Source organism: Bos grunniens, chromosome 10 (assembly GCF_055505025.1).
Source record: "Bos grunniens cultivar Pamir isolate PY7600 chromosome 10, Bosgru_T2T1.0, whole genome shotgun sequence".
NCBI lineage: Eukaryota > Metazoa > Chordata > Mammalia > Artiodactyla > Bovidae > Bos > Bos grunniens.
The window spans coordinates 30,486,604-30,499,805 of record NC_141174.1 but is presented as its reverse complement, the minus strand read 5'-3'; the positions used below and the strand labels follow the sequence as shown (position 1 = coordinate 30,499,805).

Genomic DNA, 13,202 nt, shown 5'->3' with positions numbered 1-13,202 from the left:
GACTCATATTTATTATTATCACCTAAAATTATAATAAATAGCATTTTGACTGAGATTTAGGGCTTTGCTCATAGCTCAGTTGGTAAAGAATCCGCCTGCAATGCAGGAGACCCCGGTTTGATTCCTGGGTTGGGAAGATCCACTGGAGAAGGGATAGGCTACCCACTCCAGTATTCTTGGGCTTCCCTGGTGACTCAGCTGGTAAAGAATCCACCTGCAGTGTGGGAGATCTGGGTTTGATCCCTGGGTTGGGAAGATCCCCTGGAGAGGGGAAAGGCTACCTACTCCCGTATTTTGGCCTGGAGAATTCCATGGACTGTATAGTCCATGGGGTCACAAAGAGTTGCACACGACTGAGGGATGTTCACTTTCATTTTCGTGACTCAGATTTAGTTCACAGTGGGTTTGTGTTCTCATCTAGTAGTCATTTCTTCAGTTCTCAGATGTATAATTGGAAGAGACATACATGGTATTTGCTCGAAATCTAAATTGATTCCTTGACCAGTGGGGTAAAGGCTATCATAGTGTGAAATGTCAAGCACCAGCCTCTAAAACTACCTTGCCTTGTCCTGGGAGGGAGAGCAATTTGTTTAGTTTGGGGTTAACAAACATTCTAAATGTAGTAGTGAAAGTTAATCAGTCATGTCCGACTCTTTGAGACCCCATGGACTATACAGTCCTCGGAATTCACCAGGCCAGAATACTGGAGTGGGTAGCCTTTCTCTTCTCCAGGGGATCTTCCCAACCCAGAGATTGAACCCAGGTCTCCCTCATTGCCGGTGGATTCTTTACCAGCTGAGCCACAAGGGAAGCAACATTCTGAATAGAAGTGTGCTTTTCATACTCCTAAGGCTGTGGCCAGCACCACTATCTGAACACTTAACACAGTGTTTAATTTACCAGTATGGTATCTTGAGCAACATTTTCTCTTACCAAGAGTCCCACTCTATTGGAAAAGATACGTGACGTTTTCATGAAAGTTCATGAAATCATTGATCTTAACACTAACTGCTCCACTTGTACTCTAGATTGGTGAGTGAATGAGTGAAGTCGCTGAGTTGTGTCCCAACTCTTTGTGACCTCATGGACTGTAGATTACCAGGCTTCTCCGTCCATGGGATTCTCCAGGCAAGAATACTAGAATGGGTTGCCATTTCCTTCTCCAGGGGATCTTCCCAACCCAGGGATCAAATTCAGGTCTCCCGCATTGCAGTCAGACGCTTTATTGTCTGAGCCACCAGGGAAGCTCATAATGGGCTCATACATGCAACTAAGATGCTGGATTGGAGGTGATACTCTAAAAGGGTGGGCACCAATCCTCCAGGATGCTTTCTGTACCATAAATATTTATATGGGTATGACCATTATTTTGAGAACCCCTAATAGGTAAAATGGGCTTATCTGGTGGCTCAGTGGTAAAGAGTCCACCTGCCAATGTAGGGGACATGGGTTCAATTCCTAGGTTGGGAAAATGCCTGGAGAAGGAAATGGCAGCCTACTCCAGTATTCTTGCCTGGGATATTCCATGGACAGAGGAACCTGGCTGGCTACGCCCATGGGGTTACAAAGAGTCAGAAAGGACTTAGCGACTAAAAAATAGTAGGTAAAATATGTCTATCCTAGAACCAAGGGATGGAAGTGGGAGTGGCTTCACTCAGTGGTATACCCAGTCATTACTTGGGGAATTTGTGTTTTGCATCCATGTAACTTTGGGTTTTGTGGACTTAGAGATCGTTGTTTCTGGAGCTGAAAATGTCCCATAGGGAACACTGTAAGAACTCGGTTAAACTTTAAGCCTTGGCTTGTTAGGAGCTGGGCCACACAGCAGGAGATGAATGATGGGTGAACGAGAGAAGCTTCATCTATATTTACAGCTGCTCCCCATCACTCAGATTACTGCCCGAGCTCCCCTTCCTGTCAGATCACTTGCAGCATTAGATTATTATATTAATAGTGTGAACCCTCCTATGAACTGTGCACGTGAGGAATCTAGGTTGCATACTCCTTATGAGAATCTAATGCCTGATGATCTGATTCTACAATGTGGTGAGTTGTATAATTATTTCATTATATATCACAATGTAACAGAAATAAAGATTAATAATAGAAATAAAGTATACAGTGTAATATAAAGATAAATAATAGAAATAAAGTACACAATAAATATAATGCTCTTGAATCATTTTAAAACCATTCCCCTCTCCCCTCGGTCCATGGAAAATTGTCTTCCATGAAGCTGGTCCCTGGTGCCATAAAGGTTGGGGACCACTGCTCTAAAGGACCCTCTCTTCCTCTGTATACCTGTATATATTTTTGTGCATACATTTATGTGTTTGTATGTATATATATTTAAAAATATGTGCTTTTAAAAGCATTGAACCAGTTTTTTCAAATGCTGAAAATATATATTTTTTGGGCAAAATTGCTGTAAACTCTTAGAGTTTATAGTATATATTAAATTATACATAATTATATAAACTTTTGAAGAGATCCTGGGGAATCTGTGTCTTCTTATGCCTTGTATTGCTAATTCCATTTGTCATAGAACCTTCTATGCTGCTGCTGCTGCTGCTGCTTCTGTTGCTAAGTCGCTTCAGTTGTGTCTGACTCTGTGCGACCCCATAGACGGCAGCCCACCAGGCTCCCCCGTCCCTGGGATTCTCCAGGCAAGAACACTGGAGTGGGTTGCCATTTCCTTCTCCAATGCATGAAAGTGAAAAGTGAAAGTGAAGTCGCTCAGTTGTGTCCGACTCTTTGCGATCCCATGGACTGCAGCCTACCAGGCTCCTCTGCCCATGGGATTTTCCAGGCAAGAGTACTGGAGTAGGGTGCCATTGCCTTCTCCAGAACCTTCTATATCACATCCCTAAATATAATATTATAGGCTATAATGTTCTTTTTTCCCCCCTTTGTTATGTGTGTGGTGTGTGGGATCTTAGTTCCCTGACTAGAAATCAAACCTGGGTCCTTGGCAGTGTAAGCATGGAGTCCTAACCACTGGACCATCAGGGAATTCTCATGGTTACAATATTCTTGGTGGAATTAAAGTATTAAGGAAAAGTCTGTACTATAGATAAAGTTTGTAATCATAAGTGATATGGAAAACTTAATGGAGAAGGAAACACTACTCCAGTATTCTTGCTTGGGAAATCCCACGGACAGAGGAGCTTGGCAGGCTTCATGGGTCACAGAGTTGGACACGACTTAAGTGACTGAACAACAACAATAATGTAGAATTTAAACTGATAAAACATCAGTTATATTGAGAGAAAACACATTTATTTCTCTTTGGAAAATAATTAACAATTTGTGTAACACTCCAAGGTATTTAGAATTATCAAACTGGGAAAAACCTTAGATATAAAACAGAATTTGACTTCCTCAGAGTTCATATTGTGAGAGACAGAGCTTGGATGGCAACCTAAGTCTTATGATGCCAAAGTGGAGTTTAATTATATCATTATGTCTTTAGTACATCACTTAAAATAATTTTTGTGTGGTCAGTGATACTTTATCTTTTTGAAGAAGTGCATTCTAGAGTTAGAGTTGTCTTTGGTAAGAAAACTAACTTTATGTGGTAAATACGAGATTTATCATTTAAGGAAATGCATTCTAGAATAAAAAAATTTCCATGGCGTGATCTTAAGAGATATAAGTACTTTTTCACAGTGGATTCACATATGTCCTCACATTTTTGAGTAACATTTCTAGAAGAAAGTTAATTTATGGATTAGTATTGCTTTTATGGTTAAGGCAATTGAAGAGGTAGGTTTTAAAGCAATCTGGGTAACAAGTCTCAAGCCTGTCTATTATTTTATTAATTGATTTTCCTTAGTGTTTATTGGATATTTAAAATGACTAAATTTTGAATCCAGAGTTCCAAAGAATAGCGAGAGATAAGAAAGCCTTCCTCGGTGATCATTGCAAAGAAATAGAGGAAAACAATAGAATGGGAAAGATTAGAGATCTCTTCAAGAAAATTAGAGATACCAAGGGAACATTTCATGCAAAGATGGGCACAATAAAGGACAGAAACAGTATAGACCTAAAAGCAGAATATATTAAGAAGAGGTGGCAAGAATACACAGAAGAACTATACAAAAAGGATCTTCATGACCCAGGTAACTATGATGGTACCATGACTCACCTAGGGCCAGACATCCTGGGATGCGAAGTCAAGTGGGGCTTAGGAAACATCACTATGAACAAAGCTAGTGGAGGTGATGGAATCCCAGGTGAGCTCTTTCAAATCCTCAAAGATAATGCTGTGAAGTGCTGCACTCAATATGCCAGCAAATTTGGAAAACTCAGCAGTGGCCACAGGACTGGAAAAGGTCAGTTTTCATTCCAATCTCAAAGAAAGGCAATGCCAAAGAATGTTCAGACAACTGCACAATTGCACTCATCTCACACGCTAGCAAAGGAATGCTCAAAATTCTCCAAGTCAGGCTTCAACAGTACGTGAACTGTGAACTTCTAGATGTTCAAGCTGGTTTTAGAAAAGGCAGAGGAACCAGAGATCAAATTGCCAACATCCGTTCGATCATCGAAAAAGCAAGAGTTCCAGAAAAACATCTGTTTCTGCATTATTGATTATGCCAAAGCCTTTGACTGTGTGGATCACAATAAACTGTGGAAAATTCTGAAAGAGATGGGAATACCAGACCACCTGACCTGCCTCTTGAGAAATCTGTATGCAGGTCAGGAAGCAACAGTTAGAACTGGACATGGAACAACAGGCTGGTTTCAAATTGGGAAAGGAGTACAACAAGGCTGTATATTGTCACCCTGCTTACTTAACTATGTGCAGAGTACATCATGAGACATGCTGGCTGGATGAAGCACAAACTGGAATCAGGATTGCTTGATGAAGTATCAGTAACCTCAGATAGGCAGATGACTCCACGCTTATGGCAGAAAGTGAGAAGGAACTACAGAGCCTCTTGAGGAAAGTGAAAGAGGAGAGTGAAAATGTTGGCTTAAAACTCAGCATTCAAAAAACGAAGATCGTGGCATCTGATCCCATCACCTCATGGCAAATAGATGGGGAAACAGTGGGAACAGTGACAGACTTTATTTTCCTGGGCTCCAAAATCACTTCAGATGGTGACTGCAGCCATGAAATTAAAAGATGCTTGCTTAATGGAAGAAAAGTTATGACGAACCTAGACAGCATATTAAGAAGCAGAGACATTACTTTGTCAACAAAGGTCTGTCTAGTCAAGGCTATGGGGCAGTAGTCACGTGTGGATGTGAGAGTTGGACTATAAAGAAAGCTGAACACAGAAGAATTGATGCTTTTGAACTGTAGTGTTGGAGAAGACTCTTGAAAGTCGCTTGGACTGCAAGGAGATCAAACCAGTGAATACTAAAGGAGATCAGTCCTGAATATTCATTGGAAGGACTGATGCTGAAGCTGAAACTCCAATACTTTGGCCACCTGATGCAAAGAGCTGATTCATTTGAAAAGACTCTGATGCTGGGAAAGAACGAAGGTGGAAGGAGAAGGGGACGATAGAGGATGAGATGGTTGGATGACATCATTGACTTGATGTACATGAGTTTGAGCAAGCTCTGGAAGTTGGTGATGGCCAGGGAAGCCTGGTGTGCTGCTGTCAATGGGGTTGCAAAGAGTTGGACATGATGGAGTGACTAAACTGAAAATGACTAAATGAAATGTTAATAGACATTGAGCAAACATTGATAATACTTTTCTTTTAAAGATGAAACCAAAATGACATTATTGTTTTTTATACTGTTAGGAGCAATTTTAAATTTACAACAAAATCGAGAGGAAGGTACAGAGATTTCTGACATACGCATTATCACCATCACTCATCAGAATTGTCTTTTTTTTTTAAACCAAGGATGAACCTATATTGACACATCATTATCACTCAAAGTTCACAGTTTACTTAGGATTCACTCTTGGTGTTGTACATTCTGTGGGCTTGGACAAAAGTATAATGGCATATGTTCATCGTTATAATACCATAAAGTATTTTCACTGCTCTAAAATTACTGTGTCTCCTCCACCACAACCCATGTTGTTTTGATTGTCTCCATAATTGCATTTCAGCCTTTTGGCTAAGATCAAGTGTATTGTCTCCATAATTTTGCCTTTTCTAAGATGTCTTATAGGTGGAATCTATGTAGACTTTTCTGATTGATTTCTTTCCTTTAGTAATATACATTTAAGTTTCTCTTGTGTCTTTTCATAGCTTCATAGTTCATTTGTTTTTAGTGCTGAATAATATTCTGTTGTCTGTATATTTCATAGTTTGTGTATCCATTTATCTATTGAAGGACATCTTGGTTTTGTCCCAGTTCTGGCAATTATGAACAAAGATTCTATAAACATCTGTGCAGGTGTTTGTGTGAATGTAATTTTCACCTTTTTTGATTACCTACCAGGGAGTATAATGGCTGAACTGTATGGTTAGAGCATGCTTTGTTTTGTAAGTAACCATCAAACTGTCTTCCAAAGTGACTGTACCATTTTGCATTCCCACCAGCAGTGTATGAGAGTTCCTGTTCCACCATATGTTTATCAACATTTGGTGTTGTCAGAGTATTGCGTTTTGGCTATTTTATAATAATAAGTATTAGTGTATATTTCATTGTTGTTTTAATTTGCATTTCTTTTATGCCATGTCATGTGGAATATCTTTTCATGTATTATTTGCAATCTGTATATAGGCATACCTTGGATATATTGTGGGTTCAGTTCCAGACCACTACAATGAAGTGAATATTGTAATAAAATGAATCACGATAATTTTTTGGTTTCCCAATATGCATATAAAAGTTATGTTTACACTGCATTGTAGTCTGTTAAGTGCATAGTAGCCATATGTCTAAAAAAGTACATACCCTAATTAAAAAATACTCTATTACTAAAAAATGTTAGCTGTCATCTGATAATGCAGAGTTGCCATAAAGCTTCAATTTGTAAAAAGCACAGTACCTATAAAGTGAAATAAAGTAGAGCTCAATAAAATGAGGTATGCCTGTATCTTCTGTATCTTCTTTAGTGAGTTGTCTGTTAAGGATTTTGGTCCACTTTTTGAGAATTTTTTTCTCCCATGTATTTTAGATAACAGTCCTTTATCAGGTGTTTTTATTTTTAGTTTTTCTCTCTTGACATCGTCTTTAGCAGAGCAGAAGTTTTAAATTAAAACAAAAATCTAGCTAATCAGTTATATCTTTCATGGATCATGCCTTTGGTGTTGTATCAATAAAGTCATCACCATACCCAAAGTCATATAGCTTTTATCCTGTGTTATACTCTAGGAGTTTTATAATTTTGCATTTTCATTTAGGCCTGTGAGTTAAGTTTGGAGTTAATTTTTTAAGGATGTAAGGCTCAATGGACATGGGTTTGGGTGGACTCCGGGAGTTGGTGATGGACAGGGAGGCCTGGCATGCTGTGGTTCATGGGGTCTCAAAGAGTCGGACATGACTGAGCGACTGAACTGAAGGTTCATGTATAGATTCATTTTTTTTTTCCAGTGGATGTCCAGTTTGTTGAAGAGACTTATTTTTGCTTCATTGTATTGTCTTTGCTCTTTTATTAGAGATCAGCTGACTCTATTTATGTGGGTCTACTTCTGGGCTATTTTGTTCCATTGGTCTGTTCCTCTGTTCTTTAACCAGTACCATGCTGTCTTGATTATTGTAGTTATGAGTAAATCTTGAAGTTAGGTAGCATCTGTTTTCCAACTGTGTTCTTCTCCTTCAGTATTATTGTATCTATTCCAGCCTTTTGTTTTTTTATGTAAACTTTAGAATCAGTTTGTTGATATCCATACAGTAACTTCCTGTCAATTTGATTTGATTTGAATTGCATTGAATCTATACATTAAGATGGTAAAAACTGATAACTCAAAATATTGAGTCTTCCTTTCCATGAACTCTACCTGTGCATGAATATGGAGTATCTCTCTATTGATTTAATTTGTTTTTTGATTTTATTCATGGGACTTTTGTAGTTTTTTCATATAGATTTTGTACATATTTTGTTAGATTTATACTTAAAAGTTCAAAATTTGGGGAGCTAACATAAATGATCGGGAGTTGACTGTGGCTCAGATCATCAACTCCTTATTGCCAAATTCAGACTTAAATTGAAGAAAGTGGGGAAAACCATTAGACCACTCAGTTATAACCTAAATCAAATCCCTTATGACTATACAGTGGAAGTAAGAAATAAATTTAAGGGACTAGATCTGATAGACAGAGTGCCTGATGAACTATGGGTGGAGGTTTGTGACACTGTACAAGGGACAGGAATAAAGACCATCCCCAAGAAAAAGAAATGCAAAAAAGCAAAATGGCTGTCTGAGGAGGCCTTACAAATAGCTGTGAAAAGAAGAGAAGCGAAAAGTGAAGGAGAAAAGGAAAGATATATCCATTTGAATGCAGAGTTCCAAAGAATAGCAAGAAGAGATATGAAAGCCTTCCTCAGTGATCAGTGCAAAGAAATAGAGGAAAACAATAGATGGGAAAGACTAGAGATCTCTTCAAGAAAATTAGAGATACCAAGGAACATTTCATGCAAAGATGAGCTCAATAAAGGACAGAAATGGTATGGATCTAACAGAAATAGAAGATATTAAGAAGAGGTGGCAAGAATACACAGAGGAACTATATAAAAAAGATCTTCATGACCCAGATAATCATGATGGTGTGATCACTCACACTCACCTAGAGCCAGACATCCGGGAATGTGAAGTCAGGTGGGCCTTAGGAAGCATCACTACAAACAAAGCTAGTGGAGCTGGTGGAATTCCAGTTGAGCTATTTCAAATCCTAAAAGATGATGCTGTGAAAATACTGCACTCAATATGCCAGCAAATTTGGAAAACTCAGCAGTGGCCACAGGACTGGAAAAGGTCAGTTTTCATTCCAATCCCAAAGAAAGGCAATGCCAAAGAATGCTCAAACTACTGCACAGTTGCACTCATCTCACACGCTAGTAAAGTAACGCTCAAAATTCTCCAAGCCAGGCTTCAGTAATATGTGAACCATGAACTTCCAGATGTTCAAGGTGGATTTAGAAAAGGCAGAGGAACCAGAGATCAAATTGCCAACATCCGCTGGATCATCGAAAAAGCAAGAGAGTTCCAGAAAAACATCTATTTCTGCTTTGACTATGCCAAAGCCTTTGACTGTATGGATCACAATAGACTGTGGAAAATTCTGAAAGAGATGGGAATACCAGACCATCTGATCTGCCCCTTGAGAAACCTGTATGCAGGTCAGGAAGCAACAGTTAGAACTGGACATGGAACAACAGACTGGTTCCAAATAGGAAAAGGAGTACATCAAGGCTGTATATTGTCACCCTGCTTATTTAACTTATATGTAGAGTGCATCATGAGAAATGCTGGGCTGGAAGAAGCACAGGCTGGAATCAAGATTGCCAGGAGAACTATCAGTAACCTCAGATATGCAGATGACACCACCCTTATGGCAGAAAATGAAGAACTAAAGCACCTCTTGATGAAAGTGAAAGAGGAGAGTGAAAAAGTTGGCTTAAAGCTCAATATTCAGAAAAGTAAGATCATGGCATCTGGTCCCATCACTTCATGGCAAATAGATGGGCAAACACTGGGAACAGTGGCTGACTTTATTTTTCTGGGCTCTAGAATCACTGCAGATGGTGACTACAGCCATGAAATTGAAAGACGCTTACTCCTTGGAAGGAAAGTTATGACCAACCTAGACAGCATATTCAAAAGCAGAGACAATACTTGGTCAACAAAGGTCCGTCTAGTCAAGGCTATGGTTTTTCCAGTAGTCATGTATGGATGTGAGAGTTGGACTGTGAAGAAAGCTGAGTGCCGAAGAATGGATGCTTTTGAACTGTGGTGTTGGAGAAGACTCTTGAGAGTCCCTTGGACTGCGAGGAGATCCAACCAGTCCATCCTACAGAAGATCAGTCCTGGGTGTTCATTGGAAGGACTGATGTTGAAGCTGAAACTCCAATACTTTGGCTACCTGATGGGAAGAGTTGACTCCTTTGAAAAGACCCTGATGCTGGGAAAGATTGAGGGCAGGAGGAGACGGGGACGACAGAGGATGAGATGGTTGGGTGGCATCACCGACTCAATGGACATGGGTTTGGGTAGACTTAGGGAGTTAGTAGGAGAAGGCAATGGCACCCCACTCCAGTACTCTTGCCTGGAAAATCCCATGGATGGAGGAGCCTGGTAGGCTGCAGTCCATGGGGTTAAAAGAGTTGGACATGACTGAGGGACTTCACTTTCCCTTTTCACTTTCATGCATTGGAGAAAGAAATGGCAACCCACTCCAGTGTTCTTGCCTGGAGAATCCCAGGGACAAGGGAGCCTGGTGGGCTGCCATCTCTGGGGGTCGCACAGAGTCAGACACGACTGAAGTGACTTAGCAGTAGCAGTAGCATGGAGTTAGTAATGGACAGGGAGGCCTGGCTGCTGGGGTTCATAGGGTCGCAAAGAGTCAGACATGATTTAGCAACTGAAGTGGAACTGGAACATAAATGATACTGTTTTTAATTTCAGATTGCACTTGTTCTTTGTTGGGGTATATAGGAAAGCGATAGTCTTTTGTATATTGTATTCTGCAACCTTGCTATAATTATAATGGATTATTATTTCTAAGAGGTTTTTTTTGTTGTTGATTCATTTGGATTTTCTGTATAGACAATCATGTCATCTGTATGCAAAGAGAGCTCTGTGTTTTTCTTTGCAATCTGTCTGTCCATTATTTCCTTTTCTTGTCTTACTACATCAGCATAGACTTCTAGTGTCATGTTGAAAAGGAGTAATGAGAGGATATAGTCTTGCTTTGTATTTGATTTTAGTTGAAAAATTTCTAGTTTCTCACCGTTAAGTACGATGTTAGCTATAGGTTTTTTGTATCTAGTCTTTGTCAAGATTTTTAATTGACTTGTTTGCTTTTGAAAATGTAAAGAAACAAGTTGATTGAAAATCTTGACAGAGGAATATAAGTGGTTAAATATTCTTGATAGAAAAAAGAATCTAAAAATAAGTTTTTCAGAGAGGAAAGAGGGCCGGCACCATTCTGGTTTTTAAAAAACAAAAGAAAACCATAAAAACATCTTTGGGAATGGGTAGTAACCAAGGATTTAGGCTTTTTCAGCAAATTTTCCTATGTTCTGCAGAATACAAGATTTTGTTTGAAAAAGTTCCTAGCACTCTTGGAGGCAAAAGATTGCCCACATAACTGTCTTTTGGTTGCTGTGTTGCCAGATGAAGTGAACTAGCAATTAGGAATGTTTTCTTCTTTTTTTTTTCTTCTTTTTTTATAAGATTAGTTTTCATGTATATAATTTGAACATACATATTTTGTAAATGTGTAGAAAAATATCTGGCCACGTAAATGCCGAACTTGACAGTTGTATGTAACGTGTAGGCAGTAAGATGTAGAAGAGAAGGAAGTAGCACTTTGAGTTTTTTCTCTACATACTTCTATATTTGAACTTAAAAAAAATAGTTATTTGTTCTTTTAACAATTAAAATCAGAAAGGGAAAAGTTGTATGGGTCATAGATTATTTAAAATATTTTTAATGCTACTGAAGTCTTTATCATTTAGATTAGAATCCTTATGATGCAGATTAGAATTGGAGATGTAGAACAAACTGTGGTAACAAATAATATGTCCGAGATTACAATATGACTTTCAGAAATACTGAAGTGTTTTTATTACCTTTTTAACTGAATTATTGAATGGGTCTACTCTCCAAGACCTTGAAATACTATATGGAATATTGATTTCTGTATACTAGCTCAATGATTTTGAGTATTTCAGATAGCTCCTTGCCTATAAACATCCTTATCAGTGTAGTTATATAGTGTGCTTCTTTTCTTTTCTTTTTTTTTTGAAGTAAAAAAGGGTAGCCTTATTACTTTGCCAGGCAAAGGGAGACACATGAACTCCAACCTTAAAAAGCCATGTGTCCCAACCCCAGAGGTTTTGATGAAGGGTTTCATAACAATGGTTCAAGACAAAATTAGGGTATGTATAGGGCCTGCACTCTAAAGTGTGCTGTTTCAGCTTCTCTGTTTGGATTTAATTTGCTCCAACCACAAAGATTAGGAGAAATGTACCACTCCCAATTTTCCTAATCCCAAGTGAATTTTCTGGGGTTTTGTTGATCTTGAATAATGATGACTGTGAGCTCTGTTCTCCCTTTTAGGGAGTTTTTGCCTGTATTTTTCGATGATTCTCTCCCTGCCCCCATTTTAATATAGAAACATGCCAAGGTCAATGTTAGTGTTTTACTAATAACCAACCTTAAATATTCTTATTTCTCTGTATCATTCTTTCCATTAGTGAACTACGTATTTGGAGGAAATCAACCTTTCCCTTACTTATTAGAATTTGTCTTTTTCTTTCTGTTATATATGTATATTTTTGGTGATATAGAACAAGATAGGTCAAATTCTTGCCTTCCAGTCTAATGCTGGTTACACATAAATAAATAAATAACTTCAAATAATGCTAAGAAAGGAATGATTAGGGTTGGTGTGGCCCTTATATACTGTGTTGGGCAGTATTACAGCTAGAGGACTACATACCAGTATGTTTAAATGTTTAAAAGTTATAAATCAAGCGACATCTTCTTAGTTACAACACTGCGTCCTGAGTTCCCAGGAGCCTGTATCTTTAAGGCCCACAGGCTGAAGCTGCTGCTTGCTCCTGGTCAGCTTTTCACTTGTTAATCTGATTAGTAGGATGGATCTGCTCTGGCTGGGCAGGGATGATGGGGTGGTGCCTGGACTCCTCTAAAACAATATATGAACTGACACTGTCAGTTCCCCCAGGAATCTCCTACAGAGTTAACCTTGCCAACTCCTTTCTTTTCAAACTGAAGACTTCTAAAGAAGTTCTAAGCTCTTCCCCAAATTGTACTAGCCAAGAAGAGAGGAAAGAAGGGATGCAGGTATTTGGGAGATTTGGCTTGCCTGGGTAATCACTTTGGTGGATTTAGGGCAGCCAGCTTTAACTGATTAAAAATTTTATAAGTAGTCACTCTTTCTGAAATTTTCAGGGCAGAAGCTGTGGTGATTTTTTCTCCTTTGTGCACATAAACGGGGTCAGTCTCAGTTCTTTATCCTCTGCCCTGAGGGGCCTCCTTCAGCCAGCACTTCTCTCCCTTTTGAGTAACTTCCACTGACTCAGTTGCTTACTGAAC

At 38.9% G+C, this 13,202-nt stretch overlaps 1 protein-coding gene across 6 annotated transcripts in view; it reads left to right on the top strand.

Annotated features, from left to right (window-relative positions):
- The window catches only part of MNAT1 (MNAT1 component of CDK activating kinase), a 210,418-nt gene that overhangs the window by 41,547 nt on the left and 155,669 nt on the right, over positions 1-13,202 (top strand). The gene's annotated exons all lie outside the window — the stretch shown is intronic.